The 16,707-nt window shown below is 36.8% G+C and overlaps 1 long non-coding RNA gene across 1 annotated transcript; it reads left to right on the top strand.

The window, feature by feature from the left end:
- The first annotated feature begins 1,955 nt into the window (after positions 1-1,955).
- LOC107740700 (uncharacterized) lies at positions 1,956-15,880 on the top strand. The gene is made up of 4 exons (XR_001640106.1): positions 1,956-2,041; positions 12,832-12,837; positions 14,516-14,521; positions 15,870-15,880. It is a non-coding gene; the product is annotated as an uncharacterized LOC107740700 (long non-coding RNA).
- Positions 15,881-16,707: the final 827 nt, after the last annotated feature.

Here is a 16,707-nt window from a genome sequence, read left to right as displayed (position 1 = left end):
ATGTCTGCGTTAATTACAGACTGTCATCACGCAAAGCCCAGCCTTGCTGCTAAACCGTGTCCATCACTCCAGCACTTGGGGTCCATGCTAAGACAGGAGCGTGTCCGTGGGCGTCTATCTGAGCTTAAGTGACAGTTGCATGCCTGTAAGATCCAGTGGGATCTAAACGGCTGACAGTTGAGAGTCCACTAAGAGCCATGACCATGCCATTCATTTCTCCAACATTGGTTTCCCTCAGCAGACAGGTAATGGGTACGGTGCCCGGGAGGTGACATGTTCGGTTCACTTAGTTGTCATTGCCACGACATAATAACTTGTGGGAACGTGTTAATATGTCGTGGCCACGAGATATTAATTTGAGGGAACGTCATATTAACTCGTGGGAACGTGATATTATGTCGTGGCCACGAGATCATTTTGTCGAGGTAACGACATCCTTATGTCGTGGCCTCGAGATGCTATGTTGAGGGAACGACATCCATTTCTCGTGGCCACGACTTCTTATGTTGAGGGAACGACATATTTTAGTTTAATGCATAAACAAACCTGCGTGTCCATAGCAACCCGGGATTATCAGAGATGGATTCATTAATATTTTATTTTGAGGAATTAATCATTCACATAGTTTCATTTGTAAATGAAAACACAACACGCTCATTTATCATCACACATGGGTGACATTATGGGGGGGAGGGCAATTGTTAGTCGTGGAATCCCTGATGTGGCCCACTGCAATTGGAACGCTTAGCCAAGCGCTAAATACCCTCAACGTGTTTTTGCAGCGTTGAGCAATGTAACCAATCACAGACATATCTGTTGATTTTTTGAACACAATGGCAAATCAGAACGTTTTGTCAGAATTCACTCACCGCTGAAAGCGCCGCAGGTTTTAAGTGCAGTTATGCACGCTCGTGAATCATTTCATGACTAAGTGCAGACATCAATAAGAGATTCATTGTGCAGTTTAGAGAGCTTCATTAATTATAACGGAACTTTGTAAGATTGCCATGAACAAAGATGAGTGACGCTTTTTAGTGATAAAGGGAGCGTGCTTTGCACACTTTGGTATAATCCATTCAGAATTTGTATGAAACTTTAGTTTTTCGGACACATAGGCTACACCCTGCAAAGTTTCGGGAATGACATCCGCATATTTATGCGGGATTCACTCTCAAAATAGCAGTGATTGGCAATGGACAGAACATAAAATATGTTGATTTAATTCTGGAACCGGTCCTGGCCAAACCTCCACACACAGCGCGCGTCCCGAGCGAGATCTAATTCACGGACCATGCGTGCGATTTATGACAGAATATAGTCCCACAAATGATCATTTATTTTTTTCCTCAAGTGTCTTGCCTTTGGTAACAACGATTCAAAACGGAAGCATTTCAAGTGACACGGAAAACTTCAGTGAACATCAGAAAAGCAGCGTGCACATTTCTGGTTAAAAATGAAAGGCCATCAACTGACAAACGGAAAGCATCACCATTCAAGTCAGCAAGAGCCAAAGCTAGTCCACAGTTTACTAAACGGTGGCAACCTCTTAAAGTTATTCTCGACTGTCTTGGATTGACTTTGATGCGTTGTAATATGGTAGGGCATTATTTTGATGCTTATATCAGAAAAAAATAATATTTTGCTTTTATTTACTTTTATTTCATCATTTATGTCATTATATCATATTTCTTTTTAAGCAAGTACCAGATAATGTACGTCATGTCACAAAATGTTTTTATACGACTGAAAATGTAGGCTATTTAACGTGATCACAATTTAAGAAAAACATAGGCCGATTAATTAATTTCAACGGTTATTCAAACAACGAATAAATTATATAGGAAAGTGAGCAAAGAGCATACATTTTACAGTATCAACGGAGCTTTTTGAAACTCCGAATCAGTTAAACCATTGCATCGCAAAATGATTCACTGTTTTGAATTGCTCCAATCACGAATCATTTGATTCAGATCGGGACTTCAAAGCGCCTATCGCGAATCATTTGATTCAGATCTGGACTTTAAAGCGCGTATCGCGAATCGTTTGATTCAGATCTGGACTTCGCGAATCATTTGATTCAGATCTGACTTCGGACTTTTTTTCTTGTCCCCCCTGACTCAAGAGTCAAATGTCGCCCATGAATACAAACATAAAGTCAAAACTTTATTGGCATAATTGTCAGGCGTTTATTTGCAAAATATACAAATATAGCCCTAATAAGTTAATGCAATAATAATAATACTATACAAATATTAAATTAAATGTTTAATGTTAATAAAAATGTTTTATCCATTTTTGATAATCCCGGGTTGCTATGGTCACGCAGGTTTTTTACACATTAAACTCGTGACCACAAGAAATGGATGTCCTTACCTCGACAAAATGATCTCGTGGCCACGACATATCACGTTCCCACGAGTTAATATGACGTTCCCTCAAATTAATATCTCGTGGCCACAACATATTATCACATTCCCACAAGTTATTATATCATGGCCATGACAAAACTAAGTGAACCGAACATGTCACCTCCGGGGCAATAAAATGGGTAAAAAATAAATTTAAAAAAACTTAGATGAAGAGGAAAAATAATACTTTGAGCACATAATATAGGCAGTTTGTTATGCAGGGTTGATGGATATATAGTCTTATAATGAGGACTGATTGTGTTCTTTATGGATTTTGTATTTTGTTGTTTAACAGTATATAATGGTGAAAGATCTCCTTGAAGGCTCGTTGATTTATACATCCAGAAGAGATGTTTAACAAAAGTCATATATACACCTCTGCCTGCAGTATATCCATCCATCCATTCTCCAAGCTTGTGGGGATGCTGGGGCCTATTGCAGCATATCCTGGATGGATGGCAAGTCCATCATAGTGGTACAATACATACAGCATATGGTACAGTATAAACTACCTTTCAAAGGTTTGGGTCAGTAGGGTTTTTTTAAGAAAAAAAAAACTTTTATTCAGCAAAGATGCATTAAATTGATCAAAAGTGATAGTAAAGATGTAAAAACAATAATAATAATATTAGGGTTTTCTTTTAAACTTTGTTCATAAAAAATAATAATGAGTGGGGGGGTTTTTCAGCATATTGAAATGATTTCTTATGCTTTGGTGAGCATAAGAGACTTCTTTCAAAAAATGAACACCAACCCAAACTTACACTCTAAAAACTGCTGGGTTAAAAACAACCCAATTTGGGTTATTTTGGCAACCCAGCGCTGGGTCAAAAAGGGACGAACCCAGCGCTGGGTTGTTTTAACCCAACAAGTTGGGTTATATGTTTGACCCAGCACGCTGGGTTGCTTTTTTATGGTTTAAAATTACTACACTGCTAGGCTAAAATGAACCCAAATCGAGCCAGACATTAAACCTACAAATCTTGTTCATTTTAAAATCACTTTTACACACACAGAATGACTATCAAAAGGTAAATATTTATTTAAAACAAGAGAAAACAGTCAAAAGTAACATGCATGCAAGAAGAAATGCAGAAAAAGTATGGCATTAACAGCTACAGAGTTTACAAATGAAGCATTGAACATTTGTTGAATACAACTTTTAAGATCAAATTTGACTTTTTTGGTAAATTTTATATATTGTATAAAAATATGATACAAAAACACTATTATACAATAGTTGTACAATTAGTTAATAGTTAAGTTCTTTACAAACTATTCTGGCACAGTAAGGATTGGTAAATAGTCTGTTTAATGATTTCAACTACTTTGTGTGGTTGTTTAATGTCTCTGTCTACCACAGCGCTCTAGAATGCTATAATGGCAGCACTAGTGTGAGGGCATGTAATATTGTTTAAATAAATATATTGCTTTCAGAAAGCTACTTCTTTACTGAAACATTAAAACAGACATGACATTCACATACCTCACAAATTTTCATGTACGTGGAGGGCTGCTCTTTAAAGGGTTAGTTCACCAAAAAATTTAAATGGTCATAATTTATTCTCCCCTGTGTTGTTCCAAAACCATACAAACCATACCCATACAAAAAAAATGTTGTCCTCCATTGCAAGTCTGGGAGACCAGTATTTTCTTCTGAACAGACATGTTCACTATGATATAATTTAAGATTTATTCATATATATAAATATTGGCATGGATTATGTATTTTTGAAGCTTGAAAATACTGATTATATAGAACACAGACATCAATGGTTTACATAAAATATGAACACGTAATCATACTGTTGTTCAATCAAAATGTGAGGTAAACAGGCAGGAGACAACAGAAACATTTATTTTCTAAAAAATAACTCCCATAAATCTCAAAAGAATGATGCTCTCCGATGTCTCTGGCTTTCAACATCTACAAAAACAAACATTCTTTTACTCTTAGTAAAAAAAGAAAAAAATGATAACATGGAATTCTGAAGTTTACTTGCCTTCCCTCTCTTCTGAAGAAGCTGAGAAAATCGCCTCCTCACACAAGCAGGCTTCTGTGTTCAGTAAAAGAGACCGTTAAGACTATTTCTGAGGCGAAATCCGCGTCCGCGTATTTTTCAATATAAGCTCTTTTCGGAATATTTCCGCCTTCCGTGAAATCTCAAAATACTACCGAACTCAAACAATGAATGATGATTTTTTAATCTTTAACCGTCTTTCACGCTGAGAAAATGGCGGCTTCTTGTACTGGTGTCGTCCGATGTTAACGTGACGTGCGTGCTCTCTTTCACGTCCGCGTTCCTAACCCAGCAGCGCTATGTTATTGATAAAGACCAATTTTCAACCCAACGTCCTTACCCAGCAGTCTCAACCCAGCATTTGGGTTGAAAAAACAACCCAGCGTTTTTTAGAGTGTATACTGTGCATATATACAGTTGCATATATTTGCATATACAAATATAAGCAATTAAAAAAAAAACTTTTGGAAACACTTTATATATAATTCATTATAAAAGTATTTTAATGCATGAATTATGCCTTGTAATGCACATTATTATGCAATGTAGGATCTCATGAACCACAGTTATATTACATAACACTTATTGTTACACCTTTAGAAAGTATAATGCGTTAAAACACATGACAAACAAACCTTCAAATATTATAATGCATTTTAACTTTGGTTATAATTATTTATGAAAATAAATAATGCATTGAAAAATACATTATGAATATTTGTATAATGTATTACTCATAAATGTTTTAAGTAAAGTGTTTTTATTTAGTTGTATTTAGTAGTATTTAGTGCATTTCAAAACAGTTGTAACAGTTATAATAAAAATAGTTTCATCAGGCAGTACTAAAAATGCCATTTTTGTGATTTTTCTTTTTTAATGATAAACATCTTCACTTAAGGTGCATGTAAATCTATGCACTCAACTGTATCTAAACTGTATATGTTGTCTTTCCTTAAAGAGGTTTACTACAAAATGTCATCCAATTCCATTACAATAACTTCTTTAAACACATACTTCATGACATCAGGGTACTGGCTTATGACTTTGAATTAACAATTTGTATGTAATATGGTACTGTATGCAAATTAATTTGTGTCTCTTTGCTTAAGAGAAGCAATGAACATTATTAGTCTGTAGACAATGTACACCTGTCTGCATTTAACCAGACCATACATACTGGATGTTTTAGGGCAAAGAAAATGTGGCAGTGTTGGTTTCTCCAAGTTGTCATATTTTTTATTTTATTTTTTTCTGGTAGGACTGTTTTGGAAATATTGCTTTCATCTCTTGGGTTACTGAAGATGAGTGGCCATAATTTAGGGGCAGGACCACGAGGACAGGCCCAAAGTGTGCAATACAGTCTCTTCACACTGTGGACAGTTATCCACTAAATCACTTGATAGCTGTACCTCTAATAGGGTTCATGAATCTGAGGTCTCAGAAGTGCTCACTTAAGAGGAGCAACACTAGAAGTGGTAGATGGAGAGGAAGAAGAAAGCCAAACCAATGCCGGTTGCACTTTGTCCCATCTCCACATCACTTCTCTTGACAAATAATGTTCCTACCTCAGTCACATCAGCAACAGAGAGAATATCCCATTAACGGAGGGAGGGGGAGAGAACTGCAATAGTTTTTATGTTTCGTTTTCCTCTGCACTCTCGTGCTCTTTTTCATTTCCTCTATTGATAGAGGAGCATAAAAATAAAAACCACTTTAGTCTGTGCCGCTGGGGCTGGGATAGCATGTTATAATCAAAGCATTACTTTTATTAATGTTCAGATGGCTTTTTAATAGATTTACTTTATTATGTCATTCCTTTCTCTCATCAGTTCTCGGTGGCCTTTTTGTTTTGTTTGTCATTTCTTTTTCATATTTGTTGTGCTGTAAGCCCATGGGATATCTGTCCTAAGGAGAGAAACGTAGAGCGCAGGGGAAACATTGATGATATTTCTGCCGCCCCCTCCCCACATCCCTCTTCATCATTTGTTTTCAAGACCAATGTTCTGTCCTGCCATACAATCTTGGCGATGCGGTTTTCTTGCTTCTGTTTCTGTACTCTCATTTCTCACAATTCTGTTTTTCTTTGTGCTTCTTTCAACAGCCAAAGGTAAAGCAGCTCTAACAGTGCATACATTTGAAGTAGATTGTGTTTGCAGACGGCATCAACAGAAATCGAAAAATTCAACAAAGCCTCAAGTTGCAAATTGCAAAGTATTATATTGCCCATTTAGAGATGGTTTTACTTTTACAGTACAGGTCAACAAAGACTCTGGCAGCTAAAGCCTGGGTTACGGGTGACATTTTCAAAGTCTTAAAGACCCCATTAAATCAACATTGAGTTTTGTGGCTTTTATATGCTATCTATATATGCAAAACATTGCTAAATGCACTTTAGATATACTGGAAAACTGTGCTTAGTTGATTTTCTGGGGTCATGACCTTGACTGGGAAAGTTACAGGCTTCACATTCACAGTGCACTGCAAAATAAATGGCATGAACAGACCTTTTTATATTGCACGAGTTAGAACTGATATTAGCATTTATATAAGTCAGATATCCAATCATGCAGATACTGTTTTGAGATGGAAACTTTAATGTAGCAATCGGCATGCTTTGAAATTTGGAGATGATATGTATTTGCTTGCTTACCACTTTATTCCAAAAATGTTACACATATCTAAAGGATAAGGAATAACACATGCAATGACAGAACACAATACTGCTTTCCTTGTAAATATTTGAAGAAATCCATCCACCTCCTACTTGGAAAGTCTGTCTGTGGATTTATATCTTCAACAAAAAAGTAGTTCACAATTTAGTATTTTTTTTCATGGCTATATTATTCTCATTAGCTGCCAAGCCATATGCATTTTGTCCCCAACCCGCCTCCTGCGTCAGCAGCACCGCATGCATGTGTCATGGTACTCTCGTGAATGGCAGCAGAGACTGACACGGAAGAGAAGAAATTGTTGAATAAAGTCATTATTTTTGTTTTCTTTGCGCACAATAGGTATTCTTGTAGCTTCATAACATTATGACTATTTTAACGACTTCCTTGACACCTTTCTGGCCCTTGAATGTGGTAGTTGCATTGTTGTCTATGCAGGGTCAGAAAGCTCTTGGATTTCATAAAAAAGATCATAATTTGTGTTCTGAAGATGAACAAAGGTCTTATGGGTTTGGAATGACATGAGGGTGAGTAATTAATGACAGAATTTTCATTTTTGGTTGAACTATCCCTTTAAGTGAAGTAATTTGAGAAAGCAGTTGAAATGGCAGGTGGCAAAATACCAATTATATCACAAAACCGTGTTTTTCTTTAGAAGTCCATGTCACATTAGTGGAGAGAGGGGGCGACAAAGAAACAAAGTAATTAGTTTCCTTTTCTCCCACACTTTCTCTCTCCTTCACCGCACTTGTGTTTAAAGAGCTCTTTTAACCAGCTGCCTTTTTCCATACTAGCATGTTAAGGATACATTACTTTGAAAATACATTTCAAGTTCTGTTTTACTCAGTTCTAAAAGTAGCATGTCAGCTACATGTTTTTGTTTCTTTTTTTTCATAAACGTCTCATTAATGAAATGGTTGAGATAGTTCAAGATAAGACTTTTAATTGTAAACTATTTACTTGTTATTTATTTGTTTTAGTTAGCAATAACAACACTAGAACTACTCATTAGCAGTAAAAAAGTAACATGAAAGTGACGCATGAAAATATTGTCATCGTAACATTTGCTACCATTCCATAAATGCTGGAAGTTTATCTTTTCATAGGAGTAACTGTATTTATTATTCTGGTGGGGGTTTTTTTGTAACATTTTCTTACTTATGATGATGCCATTTTAGTCGCTGTGCGCTGTTTTTGTCATACACCAAATTTAACCTTTTTTAATACAGCACATTTCTTAGAGCTCCCATCTCCACCATCACCTTTGAAACGTGCCCTTAGACAGCCATTCACTCTGACCTTCTCACAACTAACATCATTTGAATCAGCTGACAGAATGGTGACATAAAATGGCAATCTGACCTCTCAAGCCTATTAGAATTGTTTCTGTTTTTCATTCACTGAGCAAAATGGAGAGACCCAAGGTGAAATTTGATGTCTGCTGAACATAAGAGGATAGGTTGGATTTGGGTAGGTCGGCAAGTGAAATATTTCACAGTCTCATAGCAGAGCTCTTAGTTCAGCTGTCTGTAAGGCCGCATCCAAAGACATAATGATCCAAAACTAAGTGGGGTGTCCCTGCGCAAGATGACAATCGTAGCAGGAATGGGACATAATGAGATGTAATACTGTACGTTTCAAACCGGCGGGTTTGTTGATTCAAGACAAGCAACCTGTTTCTCTTGCCGAGAGGATCGAGAGTCCATGTCAAGTGATCCGAAATTGCCTTCTTTCTCCAGCCTTATTTTAGAGTGCCATTAATGACCTGTGTGGCGGAAAGGGTGACCTGTCAAACTCTGTGACGTGTTTTCAAATAGCTGTATAATGAGTTGTGTCAACCGTCTGCTTTTGGGATCTGAGGATGACTTTTGGCTCTTTCTCACTTCAAACCGTGGTGAAATAAGCCACTTCACTGCATAATGAGAGGACTGATTATCTTGGCATTATTGTTTGTGTTGTAGCACTGCCTTTGAAGAGGAATGTCTGCTCCCAACACCTCAAGATGTCGCCTATGGTGATTAAAACTGGGTTGAGATGGCAGGGTTTTGAGAATGTGTCTGCATGATGATAAAAAGCACGTGTGACTTCTGCAGCACCTCACTGGCACCTTTAGTCTGTTTTCCCCAAAGTCGCAGGCAGGGGATGGTATCTTTGAACTTTCAGAATGCCTTTTGAAAAGCTCTGAAAATTGCTTTCCAAATGCTTTTGGACCATTGGTTATTCAGCTGGCTGCTACGTTTCTAACAATTCAGATTCGTAGTGGAAGGAAGAATAGGGCACACACAGTATCAAAAACTCCCTCACGTTGGCTGTCCAATGGTGAGATCTGTGTCAATGCTAAAAATCCCCAATGACAATCCAGGTTCTCAAACTAATTTCTATGTATAGAAACAAACATAACTTTGTATCTATCGACCTTTCTTTCTGTTCGGCAGCTTACAAGCAAGCCAGGGCTTTAAAATGTATCCTTAAGTGCTTGTATCCTAACATCCTGCTTGTGTAGACATACATCATCACAAACATCCTATCCCAGAAAAAAACTGACACAGACAAATACAAATACCAGGCTTTGTGGAGAAGGTAATAACCAACCTGTCATGTCACATATACTGTTCACTAGATTATGAAGTAATTGAATCATAGTTGGCACCGCAGGGACAATTATACCTATGAGAGATGTGCAATGTGGTTAAGTCATCATATTTATTGCCCTCACTTAATCTCTTTTGCTCTCTTCCCTTCAATAACGGTAACCTCCCTGCCCCCTCCTTAACAAGCTTAACCAAAGGCCGGGCAGCTACCTCTGTGCAACCAAACATCTTCAGTTCCAGCAGAGGCTTCAAATGATTAGCAACCAAGCAACCACCCCTCAAGGTTCGGATCTGCAGCAATAATACCCGGGCAAACCTAATTACCTAAAGAGATCAACCTTCCCCCTCTACACACTTCACGCTCCCATATCAGGTAAATCTAATAGCAAGGTGCAATATCAGAGAACAATGGCACCATTATTTTTCATCAGTGTTCTTCTGAAACCAACACCTTCAAGCAGCATTTAGCTGAGAGCCTCTGAATGTGCCACATCTAATCGTGGGTGCTTGCCCCAGAATTCCTTTTGGTCATGTTGTGGCAAGAGGGACTGAATTATCGCCTCAAATTCATGAATATGAATTATTACATGGTTTTCACTATCAGTGCTGTGTAAACGGCAAAACAGATGGCTCTTCACTTTATCACAAGCCCTAAAAATGACTCTTTAAAACTTCTAAGAATTTTCATTGTGGTACACAGGTGTTCACTTGATAGCTTTTTACCAGAAGAAATACTGATAGCACCTTTAGACTTTTTTTTTTTTTTCCCTTATCTTGCAATCAAGCACCATCACATGAACAAGAGGGCTGTGGTTCTGAATATATCAGCATTTTACTTTCTGTTGTGCTATTCAGTATTTCTGACTGTGATTCTGCTTTTACAACAGTTCATATTGATTATACAACTCTGCTTGACTGTGTTTGCAGGTTCCAGATAGATTGTCAGTCAGTCTGGTCCAGGTACTTTTTGCCTACCGTTTGATGAATTCTGTGAATTCAGACATACAATTTTTTTCACATACGTTTTTTTATTTATTTTTTTGCTTACTATATAGAAGAGAAGTAGGTGATTTCAGATCCAGCCACAGTCTTTGTGAGTGAAACATTAAATTATTCACTCAAATGATTCATTCAAACACACTGATTCATTCAGGAATTACACAAATGACTGTGTTTACGAGTGAGTCATTGAACCATTCACTCATACAATTCATAAAAAAAACACTGAGGAACAAGACACCATTATTGTGTGTTGCTGGAACACACACAATATCGCCAGTTACTTAGTCAACAAATTTATTTTGAGTGTTGTCTAAAATGTAAGTTACACAATATTAGAGTCTTGTTTTGTTGACTCTTGTCACACTTGCAATATTGCTGTTGTTCTAAATATCAGTTCTAATTTGTATTCAGTTTATATTTTCATATAAATCAGTCATTTGAGTACAGACAATTATCTGCCTAATACTTTATTGTTGTATAGATGTCCTGCTGATTAGTGGGCTTGGTAAGTAAGAGTGATGCAATCTCGAGATGTCTAGTGTAATCAAGTTTATTGTATTCTTTTCATCACAGTCTAGTATGAAATATTGTCCCTCTGGAACTACAGTGGGACAGGTGAGATTTTCACCTGTCAGCAATGGCAGTACATCTAGTGTTATTTTTATGTGTATTGTATACATTTATATTTACAACTTTAAATCTGAGATTGAAATGAATCCTAGATGAGTAAATACTCTGATTAATCAATACACATACAGATAGCAAGAAATATTTAAATTATCCTTCACATTGCTGTTTCAGTTAATTGTAGCTTATAGTAGAAATGACTATTTTCACTTTAAGCAGCTGCGATCCTCAGCGCAATGTTAACTCTGTCCTCTGTGAAAGAGTTTATTCAAAGAGAAAGTGACATTGAAAAAAGAGACCTGCCACTTCCTATGCCCACCATAATTGGCAGTAGTGCTTGTTTGGCAACTGGTCCATGGTTGCCCAGCAACCATGTTTAAACTTTCAATTTACAAGCTATCCACCAAATAGAATTTTTATCATGGATGTTTACAGCAGAACAGATGAAAAACAGCCAAGAGTGTGTTAACTTGTGTTTGATTTTTCATTTTGTTTGCTGACATTAGTGTGACCAGTAAACACTGAGCCAAATGCAGGACTGAAGAAAATCATCCCTCTGTTCCTTGTCCATTACTGATCTGGTCTAGTATTACCAATACAAACTGTTAGAGCATAGGGTTAAAGGTTGGGTTCGGGACTCTGTTTGGCTATTCTTTTTCATGTTGAAAATAATGAGAAAGAAAGAAAAAATGAAGATTCATGTTGACCAATAAACTTTTTTGGACAATATGTTTAATAACCAAATCTGTCTCCACGACTGAAAAAAAAAATCTGCTCTTGACCTTATAATGGTTGTCCAACTTTTCAGATAGTGTATCCCCAAATGCTTTGGTGCATGTCTGGAACAATGCAAAAATAATCAAAAACATTCTTGTACACTTTTTGCAAGCTGAACGCTTGAGTGTATATATACGTATATATGTGTGCTTGAATATGAAAAAAAAAGCTATCATGCATTATTCATTAACCTGATATGGGGTAGTCATCAGAATGAGAGGCACACTGTTGAAGTATGAATATGGAGCACATGACTGCATGATTATCATTCAAATTTGACTTTAAGAGGTTAAGTATTTTAGTCTCCACCACTGAGGTGAATTGAACGTGATTGCGTTGGCTTCCTGAAATGTGACTTTGATTAGGAAGAATTTTCCGTGGGTATACTGGTCAAAGAAGTTTTGACTTGCCCACCATGACTCCAAATCCAAGTAAAACAAAACAGGTCAAAGTTCCAAAGCTTTAGAATAACTTCAGCCAGAATGCTTTTAATGTTAAAAATGCAACTCTTTGCAGAAGGCCGAAAGGCAAAGCAAACAGGCAAAAGTTTGACTTTGCAGATAAAGTTGTTTTTTTAAGAGCAGATGTTCTGAATAAAAGGAGAGTGGTACACACTGATAAGATGTCAAGAGTTTTAAATGAAATTACTGAACCACTTTGATGTGTATACTTAGTGAAAGAAGTCTTTGATAAAAAGATATTCTCCAACTGAAGACATACAGATTTTGGTTCAAAGATTTTAGTCTGTCACCAGATACTGAAAATTGACTATTTTAAGACTATTTTAAAAGCATAAAACAGATTTTTTTAAGCTGAAAATTTACTGTTTTCAGTCTGCTGTCTTTAACGTCACAGCTTAGGAAATAACTTGAGAAGAGAACTGAGATGAATGGAAATGCTAACAGATAGCTCTCTCCAGATAATATAGACTTTCTTGGTAATACCACAATGTAAAGTAAAAAGATCTCTACAAATCTCTGACAATGCAATCTGCTGTTGCTCTGACCAGTAAATTCAATTTTGTGCTATGGCTTGATCAAAGGAAATAGAAACTCATGCAGACGCACGCAACAGCATGGATATACACAACTTTCATGCACTTTGCTGCATACCTCTCGTGTTGTTGTGTCCGCAATACCTTGACCTGTTCAAAGTCCACAGCGAGCCCACAGGCAGGTCACTGGAGCTCAAGTTATTACTGTGCATTATTTAACAATAAATGATAGCGGCTGCTCCATTATAGATTAAAGGAGAAGTGCTGCCTTGTTTTAATCACACATTGCAAGGCCACAGGAAAAGAGACAAAGAGGAACAGTAAGTGCTGTTAGTGTCTGTGGAGTAAAGAGGTTGTCAGTTCAATATACATGTAAGAATCAGTGACCTTTCACCTTCATGCAAGTGACTTTTAAGATGATTAGCAACAATAAGTAAATGAAATATATGTGTTTACTTGATCCTCTTGCAAAGTCTGAAATGAATACAGGTCTCTCAGTCATCCAGGAAGATCTCACATCTGAGCAACACAGGGAATAGACGTAAGATCAAACAGATCAGAGGCCTCTCTGATCATATGGGATGTTCAGAGTGTTCAGAAGGCAAGAGTGTACTCAATGTAATATTTGCAGGTGCTGATCTATTCAAGCAGACAGCGCTCCTGGATTATTGTGGTCCTTAAAAAATGTGATCCATTCATTAAGGGCTGTTGTTCTCAATCCACATAATTATTCAAATGTAGCATCATCTCATATTTACACAGAAGTCAAAACAAGCATTTGGATGCTTACACCACACATAAACGTGCATGAATGTTGTTGCATTTAAATTTCCGGGAGGTTTGTACACACGTTTTTGAAAGCTTTGGTCAGAGCAAGATCTACCATTTTTACGAAAAAAGTCAGCAAAATTGTTTAAATCTACTTCTGCGAAATGATGACTAAAGAATATGCATCAGGTCTGTTTTTGTTTTTTAATGTTTTTATTCAACTTTTGAAGGTTCTGTAAATTTAATTGTAATAGTTATATATTCTATTGTAATTGTATTGTTGTGGTATTTTGTACATGCAACATGAATAGTTTTATTGTAAATATTTTTTTTTTAAATCAGTTTGAAACGCAGGGCTTAAAGAGAGTTTTCCACTTGCAGTTCTAGAACTCAACAAATCTTACTGACATGAATGCACCAAAATATCGAACCAAGTGGTATCTGCAAACAAATAATGTTAGTCCTTTTCTTAGAACTTTTCCAGAGCCATTTATACAGTTATAAAAAAATTTAAACACATGGGCCTCAAGGTCATTTTACTATCTGAATAATCATATTTACAAATTGAGCACACACAAATGCCACCAGAAAGTCATAATTACTAGTGGGAATCTTGACACTTAATTTAAGCCCTAGCTTTCTGAACTAAGGATGTCAGTTAAATGTTAATAATCATAATATGTTGATGGTACAATTTTCTGTACTGTTGATAGAGAATACCCAGAAAATACTACTTTTTAGCTGCATGATACACAAACTACAATTCCCAACATTCATTGTGGCTGAATGTTGGGCCGAAAATGCATAAATAAAACATCAATTACACACCTAATGTGCATAATTTGCTCTTCATTAAAGCTGCAGTCCATAACTTTTTTGTTTAAAAATGATCCAAAATCAATTTTTGAGCAAGTACATTACCAGCCAGTGTTCAAAACTATCGCCTTACTTTAGCTCGATTCACAACAGTAAGCTTGTAATAAAGTTTTCTAATTTGAGTGGTATGGGTAGGTTTTCGCGGGAAATTCGAGCATGGCACTGCGTCATTAGTTAACATCTGTAAACATAAAGAAGTTGTCCCGGCTAGTATGCTGTATCGCATGTGAGGATGCTGCAGGTGATGGATGGTTTATAGCCTTTTCTGACAGCAGCTGGAATAAATGGCGGATTGCAATCCAGAAAGGTCGAAAGATTAGACTGTACAGAAATTTAAATCTACAGGTAACGCTAATACACACTAAATACACACACTCACGCAATGCTGATGTTATTAACGTCAACAATTTGAAAACAAAGTATAACAATAATAATTGGCACGGTTTGATGTGATATGAGCTAACGGATCGTTAGATTTAATCAATGATAGCGCAATTTATTGTAATGCTTTTTTCCTCAGTTGATCAGAACAAAAGTGGCAAGTGTAACTTACTTGTTCAGATGACATTCTCCAGTGAAAACTCTTATTCGGGTCATACTTTATAGATGTAGAATCAGTGAATACAAAGTGCAGTATCCACACAAGTACGGTAACTGACAGCCACACATTAGATTCATCCGCGCTGGAGCCGTGCCAATAAATGGCGGATTGCAATCCAGAAAGGTCGAAAGATTAGACTGTACAGAAATTTAAATCTACAGGTAACGCTAATACACACTAAATACACACACTCACGCAATGCTGATGTTATTAACGTCAACAATTTGAAAACAAAGTATAACAATAATAATTGGCACGGTTTGATGTGATATGAGCTAACGGATCGTTAGATTTAATCAATGATAGCGCAATTTATTGTAATGCTTTTTTCCTCAGTTGATCAGAACAAAAGTGGCAAGTGTTACTTACTTGTTCAGATGACATTCTCCAGTGAAAACTCTTATTCGGGTCATACTTTATAGATGTAGAATCAGTGAATACAAAGTGCAGTATCCACACAAGTACGGTAACTGACAGCCACACATTAGGTTAATCCGCGCTGGAGCCGTGCCGGTGCACAACCCACACAAGGAAGATAATTCAGCAAATAACTGCAATTGCAGGTTTTCAAACAGAGATGGCGACAAAGAGGCAAAACTTATGGACTGCAGCTTTAAGTTGCATAGCACTAAAAACATCCTGTTTTTGTCAGGAAGTCAGAGTGGGAAATATGAAATTGTGAGTCCAAATATGACTCACAAACTCATCACATTATCTATGGACATGTTCAACTAGCGTTTGACTGCCGGGAGGTTTTTAAATAATTAGTTTTAATTTTAAGCAGTGTATAATTATTTAAATAATAATAATATTAATGCATATGTGTGGCTTCAGTGTCCAAATACTTTTTGTGGGCCACTGTAGCTGCTCAGGTAATTATTTTAGCATCTGAACATCTCCATTAAACAGCCAAATATGATAGAGATTCCATGAAAAGATTAATTATAACACTGATTGCTACCTCTAGGTTAGGTGTAAAGTAAACTAGGTCACTTCAATGCTAATGATCTGTTTACAGAAGCCACGGATGTACCATGCCTGGGTTTGCATTCAGAGTATTCCAGTCTGGCCTGCTGCATTTTAAGTGTGAGACCAAAGACTCATTAGAAATGTATACTTGAAGTGTTGAAGGACTTGTATTAGTCTTGCACGCTTATTCTCGGAGAAAGATCCAGTAAGTCTACTTTCTCCTCCTTTCAAAGTAAGTCCTTTCTTTGTTCGCTGAAAAGTCTGTCATTCCCCTTCTATAATGGCCCAGAAGTAATGCCAAGGTAGTCTTTGCTTGAGAGTGTGTAATTGCTCTTCATGGGAGCGTGGTGCTGTTGTAACTGGAGGCTAATGCCGAACTGACCTGTTCCGTTTGCCATTTCGGA

Source organism: Sinocyclocheilus rhinocerous, unplaced genomic scaffold (assembly GCF_001515625.1).
Source record: "Sinocyclocheilus rhinocerous isolate Xijiao unplaced genomic scaffold, SAMN03320098_v1.1 scaffold2631, whole genome shotgun sequence".
In the NCBI taxonomy this organism is placed as follows: Eukaryota; Metazoa; Chordata; class Actinopteri; order Cypriniformes; family Cyprinidae; genus Sinocyclocheilus; species Sinocyclocheilus rhinocerous.
This window is presented reverse-complemented; position numbering and strand designations above follow the sequence as displayed.